We start from the raw sequence: 13,878 nt of genomic DNA on the forward strand, positions 1-13,878 counted from the left end.
TCTTCTTCAGCAAGACTTGTTCTTCTATACACTTGATTTAAAAAAAATTGTGTTTTCTACCATTTCAAGCTAACCAGCATATAAATTTCTCTGATTTCTTTCTAAAAATTACATTAGCTACTTTCCAGTCCTCTGTTGCAGAGGCTGATCTTAGGGATAAGATGTGTGTTTTTGTTCAGAGTTAAGCAATTTCACGTTTCAGTCAAAGCCAAATGATGCTCTTCTTCAGCTATTGCGCAACCTTCATTGCAAGGTCCCCCTGAGTTCAGTTATATAAATTCAATTAATAATAATAATAATAATAATAATAATAATAATAATAATAATATGCTAGTTAGCTTTCCACAAAAGCAGAACCAGTCCTTCATGAGACTGCTGTGCATTCAGTTGATTTGTTCAATTTCAGCCTCCAGGCTTTTTATACATTTATTCTGTTGTCTTCAGAAGATTAGATTTAGCAAGCAGGCAAAGGCTGCTCTCACACACCCCACGTGCAGATATTCATTTAAATAAGCAAAGGCTTTAACCAAAAGGTATACTAATAATCAAAATAACTTAGTTCCTACAGTTGGCAACACAGAACAGACAAATATGGAAGTGAAGAAGCATACAGAGTTGGAACACAGCTGCAGCATGTTCACTGAAGTTCCACACACCATACTGACCCAGATAATACCAAGGTGCAGGTACTTGTTTATAAAGCCCTATAAGCTTAGACCCAGAAAGACTGTCTCACCCTTTACAGACCCAGCCAATCCCTGTGCTCTGCAGGAGAGGACTTCCTGCAGGTACCATCGTATAAGGAGGTCAATTCCAGGTGATGTAGGAATTAGACCTTTAGAGTGGCCAGCACCTGCTCTTATACTACATAATAAGTGTTATCTCTGTTATCTTTTCAGCATCTGTTGGAAAAAACCTTCCTCTTCCAACCAGCCTAATGAGCAGAGTTCTTTTATCCCCATCTGGTTCTGGCTCTGGAACTAGTTTTTTTTTTAATGTGGAACTGTTTTAAATTGTTTTTACACTCTTCTTGTTTTGTGGCTGAACTATTTGATTTGAAGAAACTAGAATGCTGAACTCCTTCAAAGGCCTGCAGAATTGTTCTGAGCCTACGTGCTATTCGCCCAAAGAAGCTGCTTTAAAGTCGGAGCAGGCAGGTGTCAGGCTTGTGGGGTCTACTTCGGGTTTTTTAACTGGACACTCAAGAGCCACCAAGTGAAGAAAGCTGCAAAAGGCATACTTAGAACTAAATCCTTTTGAAGCCAGGACTTTGTTTTTGAATTGAGCCAGCACTTCTCCCCCACACAAATCCACTCCTGGTTATCCCCCACTCTTCACTTCAGTAATATAATGTGGGGTCAGTATCATTTTAGTTTATATTTAAAAGCATTTCTAAAACATTTAGTGTTTTTCAAAAAACAACCAGTATCTAAACAGGTGTGCACTGCAAGCAATGAAAAAGCAACATCCATTAAAACAAAAATGCAACCTAAAACCAATGCAACAGTATGAAAAGATATAAAAGCAAATGAAACAGAGTTCAGGGGATTCATACACACAAACTGGGTCCTGTTTTAAGAGCCAGGCAGTGGTGTAGCGTAGGTTGTCAGCACCCGGGGCAAGGCAAGTAATTTGCGCCCCTAACCCGTGGATTTGCGCCCCCTAACCCTAACCCCCAGATGTTGCACCCGGTGCGGCCGGCCCCCCCCCCTGCACCCCCCACGCTACGCCACTGGAGCCAGGGAAAGCCTGGGCAAACAGGCAAGATCTTTGCAAGACATCTGAAGCAACTGGTGGTCACTGCTTCACGTGTGACAGAGAGAAGGACATTCCACAGTACAGGGACAAATGCAGACTGTATCCTTTTGGGAGCCAACAACCTATTACAGTGGCACCTCGGGTTAAGTACTTAATTCGTTCCGGAGGTCCGTTCTTAAGCTGAAACTGTTCTTAACCTGAAGCACCACTTTAGCTAATGGGGCCTCCTGCTGCCGCCAAGCCGCCGGAGCCTGGCTTCTGTTCTTATCCTGAAGCAAAGTTCTTAACCTGAAGCACTATTTCTGGGTTAGCAGAGTCTCTGACCTGAAGAGTAAGTAACCTGGAGCATCTGTAACCCGAGGTACCACTGTATATTCTGCAGGGTGAGGTTGCACAAGTAGAATACCTCCAGATCAATTTGTTATTGCCTTCACTGTATCAGGATTCTGGCATCTTTGCCAATCTACTTCAAATCACCGGAGATCTATCAGTATGCCAAGAACCAATACTCTACCAAGGATGGCCAACATGCTTCTTTTTTTGTTTCTGATGACTGTCACCAAATAGCACCAATAAGGTCACTCTTATGACCTTGGGTGGGGCTTATTGCAGCCTTAAGCTATGTATGAAACACAGAGGTGACTCATACTTTTGATCAAGTTGAGCATGACATAACCTTATTGCAAAGTGCCCATAGAATCAAGCTACTCAAAGGAACCCCAACACTCTTATCAGCAAAAAACCTTTTAAAAGTTGCATGCATTTCTGCAATGCATTTCTCGTGGCGGACGCAAACTAAAATATGGTATACACTTGTGCAGCCTTGCAGAGAGGTTGACTTTGCAAAAATGCAATCACGCAGCAGGTCTTTCTGTCAAAGGAAAGTAGTGTGAGATTTTCTCAACTTGAGATAAAAATAAGGAAGCCTCAACTTGAGTGCAAAAAGCTGACAACTTTACCAGCTCACATAATTACAGTGGGAAAAGATTCTGACATCCCCTTGGACGCTGGTATAAAACCAAGGAGGAGAAAAAATTACAGGTCAATAAACCTTGTGCTCAACCTTTTTTCTATTTTTATCCCTTTGAAAGGCTGATTTAACAGGAAAAACTAAAAGGAGGCAAAGTTTTGGTACTTTTCGTCAATGCTCAAGAAAACAAAGAACTGTGAAGTTCGTCAAATCATGGAAGTTATCTAATTATACCCATCCCATTCCAAACTAGTTTGCATTCTATATTTGGTAATGTGAAACTGATCACAAAGTGTCTGTTATTGAAACTATTCTTTATGAAGTACCATGCACAGATGGTGCTATAGAAATAATAAATAACAACACAAATCTTATTCATGTGCAGAATTTGCATGCACTAATCTGTAAAGAAAAAGAGCTTTGGCTAAATCCCCCAAAGCATAGTGATTCAACCCATCTAGGATTTTTCGCTCTATAAGACGCACTTTCCCCCTCCTAAAAAGTAAGGGGGAAAGTGTGTGTGTCTTATGGTGCGAATGCAGGTGGGAGGATCTGCTCAGCGCTCCCTATAAAGAGCCGTGGAGTGTGTGTGCGGCTCTTGGGCAGTCCTTCTCCCTCCTTGGGGAAAAGCCCCCAAGAGCCGCACACACACTCTGTGCGCTCTTTAAAGGGAGCGCAGCTCTTGGGGGAGCCTTAGCCGCGCACAGCCTCTCCCAAGCAGGGGATGAAGGCTCCCCTTGCCCGGGAGAGGCTGCGTGGCTAAGCTGCACTGCGAGCCCGCTGGCTGTCTTGGCTTATGGCTTAGCCGCGCACAGCCTCCGCAGGCTTTTCCGGTTGGCTTTTGCACCTCCCAGAAAAGCCCCCAAGAGCCAGGGAAAAGCCTGCAAGCCCCGCACACACGCTCCACACGGCTCGTGAAAGGGAGCGCTGAGCAGAGTCTGGGATGCATACAGGCTCTGCTCAGCGCTCCCTTTAAGGAATACTTTTTTTCTTGCATTCCCCCTCTAAAAACTAGGTACGTCCTATCGTCCGGTGCATCTAATAGAGCGAAAAATACATTACATTTGTAGCATATCTGCAGCCTATTAATGCCATTTCCTTTCTACTGATCTGACAAATATGCAGGAAAAAGTCAGTCTCCCGATGAGGACTACAAACAAATAAAAACCAAAAACGAACAAAAGCAATAGTCTTCCTCCTCTAGCTTTAAAGGCCATAGAATGCTTAATCAGCCAAAGGTCTAGTTATAGAGGAACGTTTTTGCCTGGTGCCTAAAGATATGTAACAAAGGCACCAGGCAAGCCACCTTGGGGAGAGAATTCCACCACAGAAAAGGCTTGTTATCATTTTGCCACCTTCCAGACCTCTCATGGAAGGTACACACAAAGAAGGGCCTCAGATGGTGATCACAGGATCCGGGTTGGTTCCTATGGGGAGAAGCGGTCCTTGATGTATTGTGGTCCTGGGCCATTTAAGGCTTTATAACACTTTGAACTGGGACCAGACACTAACTGGCAGCCAATGCAGTTGGGCTGAGATCAGTGTAATATGCTCAAACTGGTGAGCAACCTAGCCAATGAATTCTGCACCAGCTGATGTTTCCAAACTGTATTCAAGGACAGACCCATGTATAACGCATGTATAACAGTAGTTAAAACTATCCCTTGTCTAGATAGGGACGCAGCTGCATCACCAGCCAAAGATGATGGAAAGCACTCTGCGCCACTGAAGCCACCTGAGCCTCAAGTGGCAGCAAAGGCTCCAGGAGTACCCCTCAACTATTCACCTGCTCCTTCAGAGGGAGTGTAATCACATCAAGATGAGGCAACCTCACCTAGGCAATGTGACCTAGGGAACCACTCACGAATAGTGCCTCAGACTTATCTGGATTGAGCTTCTGTTTGTTGGCTCTCATCCAGATCATTACCAAGGCAAGACAACAGTCCAGCACATCCAGTGCTGCTCTGCTCTGGTACTCCAAATCATTCGGAAAAGATGAACGCAAACCCGTTGTCCAACTACTGCAAAAATCATCGCGCCACAAAACTCTCCACAAATCCAGATCTCCTACTGCTGTGTGTCGCAATGGCAGTTACTAATGGAAACACCGGAGCACCTCTTGAGAGAGATAAAAGCAGACTGTGACACTGTGCTAATTAGCAGAGAAGAAGCTCAAAAGATGGACTTCCAGGTCACAAGCAGCTTTCAGTTCAGTCTATTTTCAATTTTAGAATTGAGGAAAATTTACTTGAGGGCTAGTCAACCTACCTTACAGGGTTGTGGGGAGGGTAAAATGGGGAGGATGAGAGCTACATATAACACCTTGAATTCCTTGGAGTAAAGATGGATCTCAATGTAATAAGCAAACAAGAACCTCCATGGCCATCTTTCTTTATGTGCATTGCTAGAGATCCTGAATACCAACACAAAATTCAGCATTATTGCAAAAATGTCTCCTCTCTTCTCTCTCTTTATACATGTTCAAATTCCCCTTATTCCCTCAAATACCCAATCACCACCATCTCTACTTTGATTTTCGCTAAGCATCCTGAGCCTTGTGACTTACTAGAATTCCATATTCCCTGAAGTCTGTTGCATTTTGCTGCTTTTATCTCCTTTTCATTTTCTCTAATAGTTTGCTCCCTCTGAAATAAGTGTTGTATGTAGCTCAGTGGTATAGCATCTGCTCTGCATGCAAATGTCTGTATTGTAACCTTCAGTTTTGCCCCTTAAAGACTCTTCTGCCTCATTCTGCTGTATGTGGTTACAATTTCAAAGTTCAGAGTATTAGGAAGCATGATAGTTCAATGGCTAAGGATGATGGGAGTTCAGCAACAAATGGAGGGCCGAAGGGGTTGTACTATTATTATAAGTTCAAGGTGCTGATTTGGGTGGTTTAGTTTGGGTATATAAGGTCCCAGAGAGCGTGGGACCAGGATTCATGAAAGATAGGTTTACCCTTTGTATTGGGCTTTTATTGTTATCGGCACCACCCTTTGAAATTCCCCCCATTAAATATTAAGACAGGTGCCATCTCAGTTGCCCTTTCAGCACCTACTGAAGACCTTTATCAAGCCTTTTAAGAATAAATATTTCCCGGGCTATATTGAAATTGTTTTTAGATCTTTTAAATGTGTATCATTTATGTGTTTTGCTAGCCTAGGCTCCTTTGAGAGAATGGAATCAATCAATAATTTTTGCATTCATGTGCTATTCACTGCTGTATGGGCTTTTGTGCCAAAAATCAGCATAGAATTGTTATTGTTGTTGAGATCGTTAATGTTCTCAATTCTGACCATGGTCCTCTCCAGATGTCAGGTCCTATAACAATAGTCAAGACCACTTTTGTGGCTAACAAGTTATCAAATGAGAGGTTTTAATATATGTTTGTTTTTAATGATGATGGTATTATGTCTATACGCTTTCAATCAAGACTATGGATTTCAGCTGCGGTTTATCTCCAATCTTATTTGCACACTGTTTAGGGAGCTTTTTTGATCAAGAGGTTTATAGGTCTTCTGAATAAGAATAAATATCTGACAGCATTGTACTCCAGTGCGTATGTGCTATGAGGAAGAGGGTTTTGTGTTATTTTGCAGAAGACTGCTGCTTGCATGAGTTGAAGGGAGTTGTAGTCTGAAACATCAGGAGGGCACTGGGTTGGCAAAGCCTGTACTACACTATTCCAAACCCAAACCTAGAGAAGGAATGGATTTATAAACACAATAGTTTTCTGTTATATAAGGCAGGCATTTTTTTTAATGGATTTTGCACGTACAGCAGCATATACTGAGTTCATTTATACTCTATTCATTTTGTCTCTTCTTCTCCACTCCCCCCAGGCTCCTCTAATTCATGCATGTATACCTGTTATAAGCTAAAGGGTGAAGAATGCAACACAGCAGGCGAAGAGGTGAATAATTTTGTCTAGGAAGTTAAAACAGAACAAGCTCCAGCACTCAGGCTGTTTTTCCAAGATGGATGCCAGAGGCTGAGGCCTGTTTCAACAAGGAACAAAATGAAAGCACAGTTACTTCTATTTCACCTTATTGTAACCACAGTATGTTATCCAAAGGTGATTGACCTGATTATGGTGGCAGGCACCTGGGAGACTCATGAAAGTAAAACAAAAGGCTGAAACCAAACACTTCAAAGGCTGGATTTGTGAATGGACAGCCAGTCACAAGTGCCTGGCCAGTTCTAGTGAATTTCCCTTCTTATTTTGTGCTTTCCCAGCCGTGTTGCACAGAAACCCTGCAGAAAACCATTAACCCAGATGATCCAGAGGAGCACATGGGTTTTTAAAAGTGTCAGTTTCACCTGGGCCTGCCAGCCTAAAATAGCCTCAATTTTAAGTGTGACGGAAATACAATCAACTGTGAACACTATAAAAGGCACAGATGACTTGGTGGCAACATTGCTCAGCTCTAAACTAGGTCCTCTTCGACTTCAAAGCCAGGTACATTTAGAATTGTTTTCTAAACATAACAGATTCTAACTTCCAAGTGAACCACACTTCTATCAATACAATCAGGAAATCAAAGCCAAGACAGGCCCATTAAAAGTCATTGTACACACAATTTACCTTTTATTTACCTTTATGCGAGGAAAACTATTTACCATACAAAAGAAAGTAGTCTTGCAAACCTCATCCAGGATAATAAACCAACTTCAAATAAAAATGTTTGGCACCATAAGAGCTTGCTGCTCCATCTCCAATACTGGGCATATTTGGAATTGTTGTTTGAGTAAAACAGAAGACCATTTATACTTTTAAAATTAATACACAGAAGCCATTTTGAAGGGATAAGGTCCAGTTAAGGCAATTATTTCGAAATCCTGCATTAAAAAGCAACATGTCTAATAAAGTAGCCACAAAATCCCCTAGAGCCCTAGTTTGTTTGTCTGGCTGGTTGGTTTTAGTTATCTTGTGCTATTTACTCTTTGGAGCTCTCAAAATACATTCTTGCTGCCCCTTACACAAAAGGTTGAGAACAATGTAATTTGCAATGGACAAGGAAAAGGTTATAGCAAAGAATGAGAAAAGCTGGGCAGACAGAACAGCAGCAGCAGCAACAACCAACTTGCTGCTTTGAGCATGGTTTTGCCTGCTTTGAGGCATGACTCCATAAACGTTTGCAAGAGCAGCTTGCCTTCAAGTAAAACAGAAGCATGCCTCATAATTCAGAGCCAGCTCTGCCATTCAGTGCAAATGGAAAAGGTTCCAGGCTACAAGGACCCCCTTCCAGCAGAGTAGATAAAAGGATCTGATAACAGAAAGGCACTGCTTTGCTGCTAGAGTTATTCCAGTACAGAGGCATTTCCTTCCGAAATACCCTCCCAAGGACAAGGGTGGGGGAGACAGAGAGGGAGAAACCAGCCCTTTAAAATATAACTTGGAAGTGCTCATACCTCAAGTCTGTCTGTGCAGGCCTCTGGGATTCTTGTCAAGGCGTTTCAGAGGCCTAATCTACTCCCTCCACGCGTTCCAACCAAAGCCACAGTAGGTGCTCAGGAGCATGCTCTGTAGTGCAATCTCACAATGCCCCCAGAGGCCCAATGATTGCATTACCAGTCAGAGAGGAAAAAAAGGAGGAAGGAAATTGAAGGAACAGGAGACAGTATTCCTTGCAAAGAGTTGGGAGGGGTAGTTTTATACACATTATAGAGTATTTGGTTCTCATACCCCCACAGACCCTAAAATGCATCTTTAAAAAAAGTAGGCGGCCAAATTGTGATGCACACTTATAATTACACACAAAGACAAAGCTTGTCAAGAAACAAAACCCATTCAAGTTAATTACACAATATGCATTCTTCCCTGAGTGAGGAAGGCTAAAACAAATTAATTCCACCATGCTCTTTATCCCTGAACCAAATCAAGGTTATTTCTGGAGCCTCAAATGAAAACGGAAAAGCTCAGACATTTGAGGTCAAAGTCAACTTCCCCAACAAAATGCCAATAAATGTTCTTCCTGTGTAAAAATAAGAGCATCAGTCATATAAATCAAGCCAGCTTTCTCTGTGACTTAAGACGGTGGGTCTTTCTTTATGGTCCCACACCCCCCCCCTAAAAAAAGCTTCTAAATTCAGGTGTTTCAATCAAACTCTGTAGTTTCTATGACAACATGGATTTGTAATTCTTTAAGAGGGAGGGAGAGGGAAACAGTATTAAAAACAAAACAAAACCCAAGAGCATGCAATTCAGCTTGCTTAGAGTCTTGAGGTCACTTTCAGGTGTTTGCCACTTTTCAACAGCATATCTCTGAACAAAGCTATGATCTTATGTCACTTTACAGATAGCACCTGGTTCAAAGTAGACTAGAAAAATATTGTCTGGGGAAGCTATTTCCAACATCCAGCATGGTTTTATTTTGCAAGATGCTGTTCCCTTGGACTTACACTTTTTGCAAAAGTAAACAAACAAGTTTAGGAATCAATCCCTCTTCCTAGGGAAGTATAGCTCCATAAGGGGAATAGGAGTCTCCTAACAACTCACACCAGGGTGGCGCTGTGGTCTAAACCACTGAGCCTCTTGGGCTTGCCAATCAGAAGGTCAATCCCCGCGAGGGGGTGAGAGCTCCCATTGCTCGGTCCCTGCTCCTGCCAACCTAGCCGTTTGAAAGCATGTCAAAGTGCAAGTAGATAAATAGGTACCACTCTGGCAGGAAGGTAAACAGCGTTTCCGTGCGCTGATCTGGTTCGCCAGAAGCGGCTTAGTCATGCTGGCCACATGACCTGGAAGCTGTCTGCGGACAAACGCCAGCTCCCTCAGCCAGTAAAGCGAGATGAGCGCCACAACCCCAGAGTCGTCTGCAACTGGACTCAATTGTCAGGGGTCCCTTTACTTTTACCTTTTTTAACAACTCACACCACTATCAACAAGCTACAGTACGCATGATACTTTGGGGGAAGTCATGACTGTTTACAATGGCTTTAAAAATATGGCGCAGATGGGACCTAGGCTAGCTGGCTTCTATACATGGAACTGTGGACACCATCTTGTCCTTCACCTCAAGCATCTGGGATGGTCCCAAGAACATTATCTCTTTTATGTCTAGATTTGGCACTGTGTAGTTTTAGGGATTTAGTCTGTCACTGCTTTGTGCAAATTCCAACTTGAGAAGGCATATCACTTTCACAACAGGCTCAACCCCTTCCACCCATCCCGTCTTCATCTGTAGATGGATTATAAAGGAAAGATCAGTGGGTCCTCTTTGACCCTACCGAGGCTTAATTCTGTTGAAATATAAATCATCGCTTACAGCAAGAGCGCATTTTCAATGTGCAGCTTCCATCTTTTCAACCAAGGGCAGCATTTTGCAAGCATCAACATCCGAAGGGCAAATGGGTTTCAGGAAAAAAAGGCATGTGTATGAGAGGATCATAGGAGTAAACAAATTAATCAGCTTAGATGAGTTTTCAATATGCAGAACATTTTTGTTTTCATGGAGGAGATTTTAGGACACAGTAGTCATGGGGGTGGAGCTCCCCAGCACCACAACACATTCATCAGTGAGTCCTTTTTGCAACTCATTGCCAAGCCCCGGGTCCCAGGAGCAACATGGCACCTAGTTTCATCTCCCAGTTTCTAACACTGCATGAAGGTAGCCTGAGTAAAGTCCAATGAGAAGATTTCCTCACTCCACTGTCAGAGGATGTAATGAATGACAGTTGCTGAGAATTGTAACTGGGGAGAGTGCTATTGCTCTTGAGTCCTGCTTTCAGGCTTCCCAGAAGTATCTGAATGTCACTGAGAGAACAGGATGCTGGACCTCATAGATCCAGCTTGATCCAACAAGCTCTTATGTGCTTAAAGCACACGTGCATAGGCTAGCAGCTAGATAAAAATGGGCAGTGTTTTATTGTAATAACACATTACGGGGCTACCAAGGAGTTTCCTTGTGTACTGTAACAGACAGCTTTTCCATTTTGGAAGCTACCTTATACCTAGTCAGACCACTGGCTTATCTACTTCAGTATTGTTCAGTCCAGAGGGTTCCAAACCATGGTCTGTAGACCACCTGGGATCCACTGTATGTTTGCATTAAAATATTAATATCTGTTTTAATTATTTTCTATTGTTTCTTGCATTTCTTGTATTGTAAAGTGGTACCTCAGGTTAAGAACTTAATTTGTTCTGGAGTGTATTACAATTTGAATTCTGTGGAAGGCTAATTGTAATGAAATAAAGCAATACAAATTAAAATTCATACAGCATCTAGCACAGTGTATTACAATTGCTCCAACAGGCAGAAAAATCACTATATGGTCCAGCAATACCATTAGCAATTTTCAAGCGGACCATGGGGGTGGATCTTGAGAAGCACAAGTCTACAGTGATCAGGAGTGCTTCTCTGGGGTTCTAGACAGGAGTCTTTCCCAGCCCTACCTAGGAGATGCCAAGGAGTGACCCTAGGTCAGTGTTTCTCAAACCTGTTTTGGAACAATAACTCCCATCATCCCTAGCTAGCAGGATCAGTGGTCAGGGACGATGGGAGTTGTAGTCCAACAGCTGGGGACCCAAGTTTGAGAAACACTGCCTGGGTCCTCCTGCATGTCAATAGACATGTTCTACCACAGAACTGTTGTCCTTGACCTAAAAATACAAGTTCAGTCGTCTTGGTGGCAAATAAAGCGCTGTATCTAAATGGAAACTGAGGAGGTTGCCTTAGACTGAGTCAGGCCATGAGGTCCCTCATGCTCAGGACTTCCCATGCTGCCTTGCAGTGGTGCTCCAGGGCTGCAGACAGAAGTTTTTCCCAGGAGCACCCGAAAGTGGTAGGCACTGAGCCCGAGGCCTTTAGCATGAGCTCCAGCAGTGAACTAAGCCCACTCTCCATGACGTAGGAATCACGGCAGGAATCATAATCCCTTAATAAAGTTGTTTAAGTGTGAATTTGGGGTCACTTTCCTGCAGGCTGCTAGCCAAAGACTGGATTTATTCAGAATAATTATGTGTTACATGTGAATTTATTAGCATCCTTGTTTAGCTCCCTTCAGCAGGCAAACAAAAAGCATGCCTCCTCACATAAATGTCTTTCTGTTGCAGACATCTCCCTGTTTTTACATATTTCTGATGAAAATCATTATTATTAAAATTTTGTAGCACCCTTCATCTATAGATTTCAGGGCAGTTTTCAACGTAAAGTCATCAAGGAACATGTAAAAATCATCAAGGAGCATACAGATAATGTGTCCCTGGAACAAGAGAGAAGCAAAGCTTTCAAAAGTTTCAGCTCTTTCCCTTGCAACATTTCCCCCCTAAATATTCATCCATGGCACTGAACAAGGTTAGAGAACCAGAGGTACTTTAAGAGGAAGGTTCTGTGTTGGAACACTCTGAACTAGGGAATGCTAGCAAGATAGACTGACCTTTTCTCCTGGAACATAAAGCAAAAGGGTGGGGAGTGTAAGAGGGAGATAAAATTGCCAGGGAGATGACTACAGCTCCTGTTTTCGAGACATTTTTTTTAAAGCCCTCTTGGCATAAAGAGGACTCATCACCACTCGTAATTACAGTCCTCAGAGCTATAACGTAAGAATTTAAGATTGTCATCAACTGGATAATGAGCAGCTAAAGGAGTTAAGGGACTGCAGAAAAGGCCACAAGCCTCCAATGGTCCTTATTAGACAAGTAATGACTGAAGACAAGGCATCGCCTAGCCTATTTGCCACTTCCCTTTCTCCTTAGGTGTTTTAAGCACCCTATTATCCTGTCTTGCTCAGGGTGATAATCTTGGCAAGACTGGCTATTCAGGAGACTCACCTTGAGTGAATCAGGGAACATCACCATTTTTCACATGTGCCTTACTCAGCGCAATCTAACAGAAATTGATGGACACAATCATCTTGTTACATTATATTATTATTATTATTATTATTATTATTATTATTATTATTATTATTATTATTACTATTAACCCATCCTTCACTTTAATGTCCTAGTCATTGTCCTCATCAAACCTTTACTGGCATGACTTGCAAAAATTCAGAATAAATAAGCCGGTGTGAATGTCCTAGTGTTGGTTACAAAACTAAAACCAGTTTAAAACAACTTCCCATCACAAGGATAAGGTGGGTCCTAAAAACATAGGTAAAGGTAAAGGTACCCCTGACCATTAGGTCCAGTCTCTGGGGTTGCGGTGCTCATCTCGCTTTATTGGCCGAGGGAGCCGGCGTACAGCTTCCGGGTCATGTGGCCAGCATGACTAAGCCACTTCTGGCGAACCAGAGCAACGCACGGAAACGCTGTTTACCTTCCCGCCAGAGCGGTACCTATTTATCTACTTGCACTTTGACGTGCTTTCAAACTGCTAGGTTGGCAGGAGAAGGGACCGAGCAACAGGAGCTAACCCCGTCACGGGGATTCGAACCGCCGACCTTCTGATTGGCAAGTCCTAGGCTCTGTGGTTTAACCCACAGAGCCACCCGTGTCCCTAAAAAACCAATGTTAAGGTGGTGTCCCTTCAGAATTCACCGGAAGCTGTATAATGAAGGTGCCAGATGAACCTGTATGGGAAGGGAGCTCCACAATTTAGGGGCTACCACAGAGAAGGCCCTCTCCTGGGGAACACACACCCCACCGCCATCTCTGAGGGTGGTGGAACTACCAAGAGGGCCCCCTCTGACAATCTTAACATGCTAGTGTAGGAGACGGTCTTTCAGATATTTGGGGCCTAAATCATTTAAGGCTTTAAACACTAACATGAGCACCTTGAATTCGGTCCATAAACTCCAAGTGACTTAGGAAAACAATTAAAAACAAGAGTATGAATATTTGCACTCTACCTGAATATCATTTTCATCTCATATTCTGAAGTCTGCCCAGTTAGCTTTTAAACCTTGCTTCAACCGGTTGTTACCATAGGGTAATTTCACCATAGGGTGAAATTATCATACCTACGTAAGCCATGTTTAACCTGCAGGTGGCTAACTGTGGGTTGCAGCCAATGCTAGTCTTACTCAGAGTAGACCCACTGAAAATAATGCACTTGACTGACTTAGATCCATTAATTTCTGAACTTTTTAAATTTAATCATTTGACAATGATTAACCACCACCAAAAAACTCGGCCCAGATAAAATTACTTCAGATCATAATATTCATACTTCAGATCATAATATTCTGCAAAAAATATGGCTTAACAT

At 42.7% G+C, this 13,878-nt stretch overlaps 2 protein-coding genes across 7 annotated transcripts in view; one reads left to right on the forward strand and one right to left on the reverse strand.

Annotated features, from left to right (window-relative positions):
• Positions 1-13,878, forward strand: part of SLC31A2 (solute carrier family 31 member 2) — a 766,698-nt gene that overhangs the window by 751,740 nt on the left and 1,080 nt on the right. The gene's annotated exons all lie outside the window — the stretch shown is intronic.
• EHMT1 (euchromatic histone lysine methyltransferase 1) overlaps positions 1-13,878 on the reverse strand; it is a 139,140-nt gene that overhangs the window by 106,430 nt on the left and 18,832 nt on the right. Inside the window, exon 1 of one of the 6 annotated variants that reach the window (XM_081896306.1) lies at positions 8,141-8,273. The exons of 4 other annotated variants lie outside the window; for them this stretch is intronic. The gene's annotated coding sequence lies outside the window, so the exon portion shown is untranslated. Of the gene's footprint in view, positions 1-8,140; positions 8,274-13,878 lie in introns of those variants that run through there. One more of the 6 variants, XM_081896309.1, reaches the window with a different exon arrangement.

Source organism: Podarcis melisellensis, assembly GCF_964234715.1.
Source record: "Podarcis melisellensis genome assembly, chromosome: Z".
Classification (NCBI taxonomy): Eukaryota; Metazoa; Chordata; class Lepidosauria; order Squamata; family Lacertidae; genus Podarcis; species Podarcis melisellensis.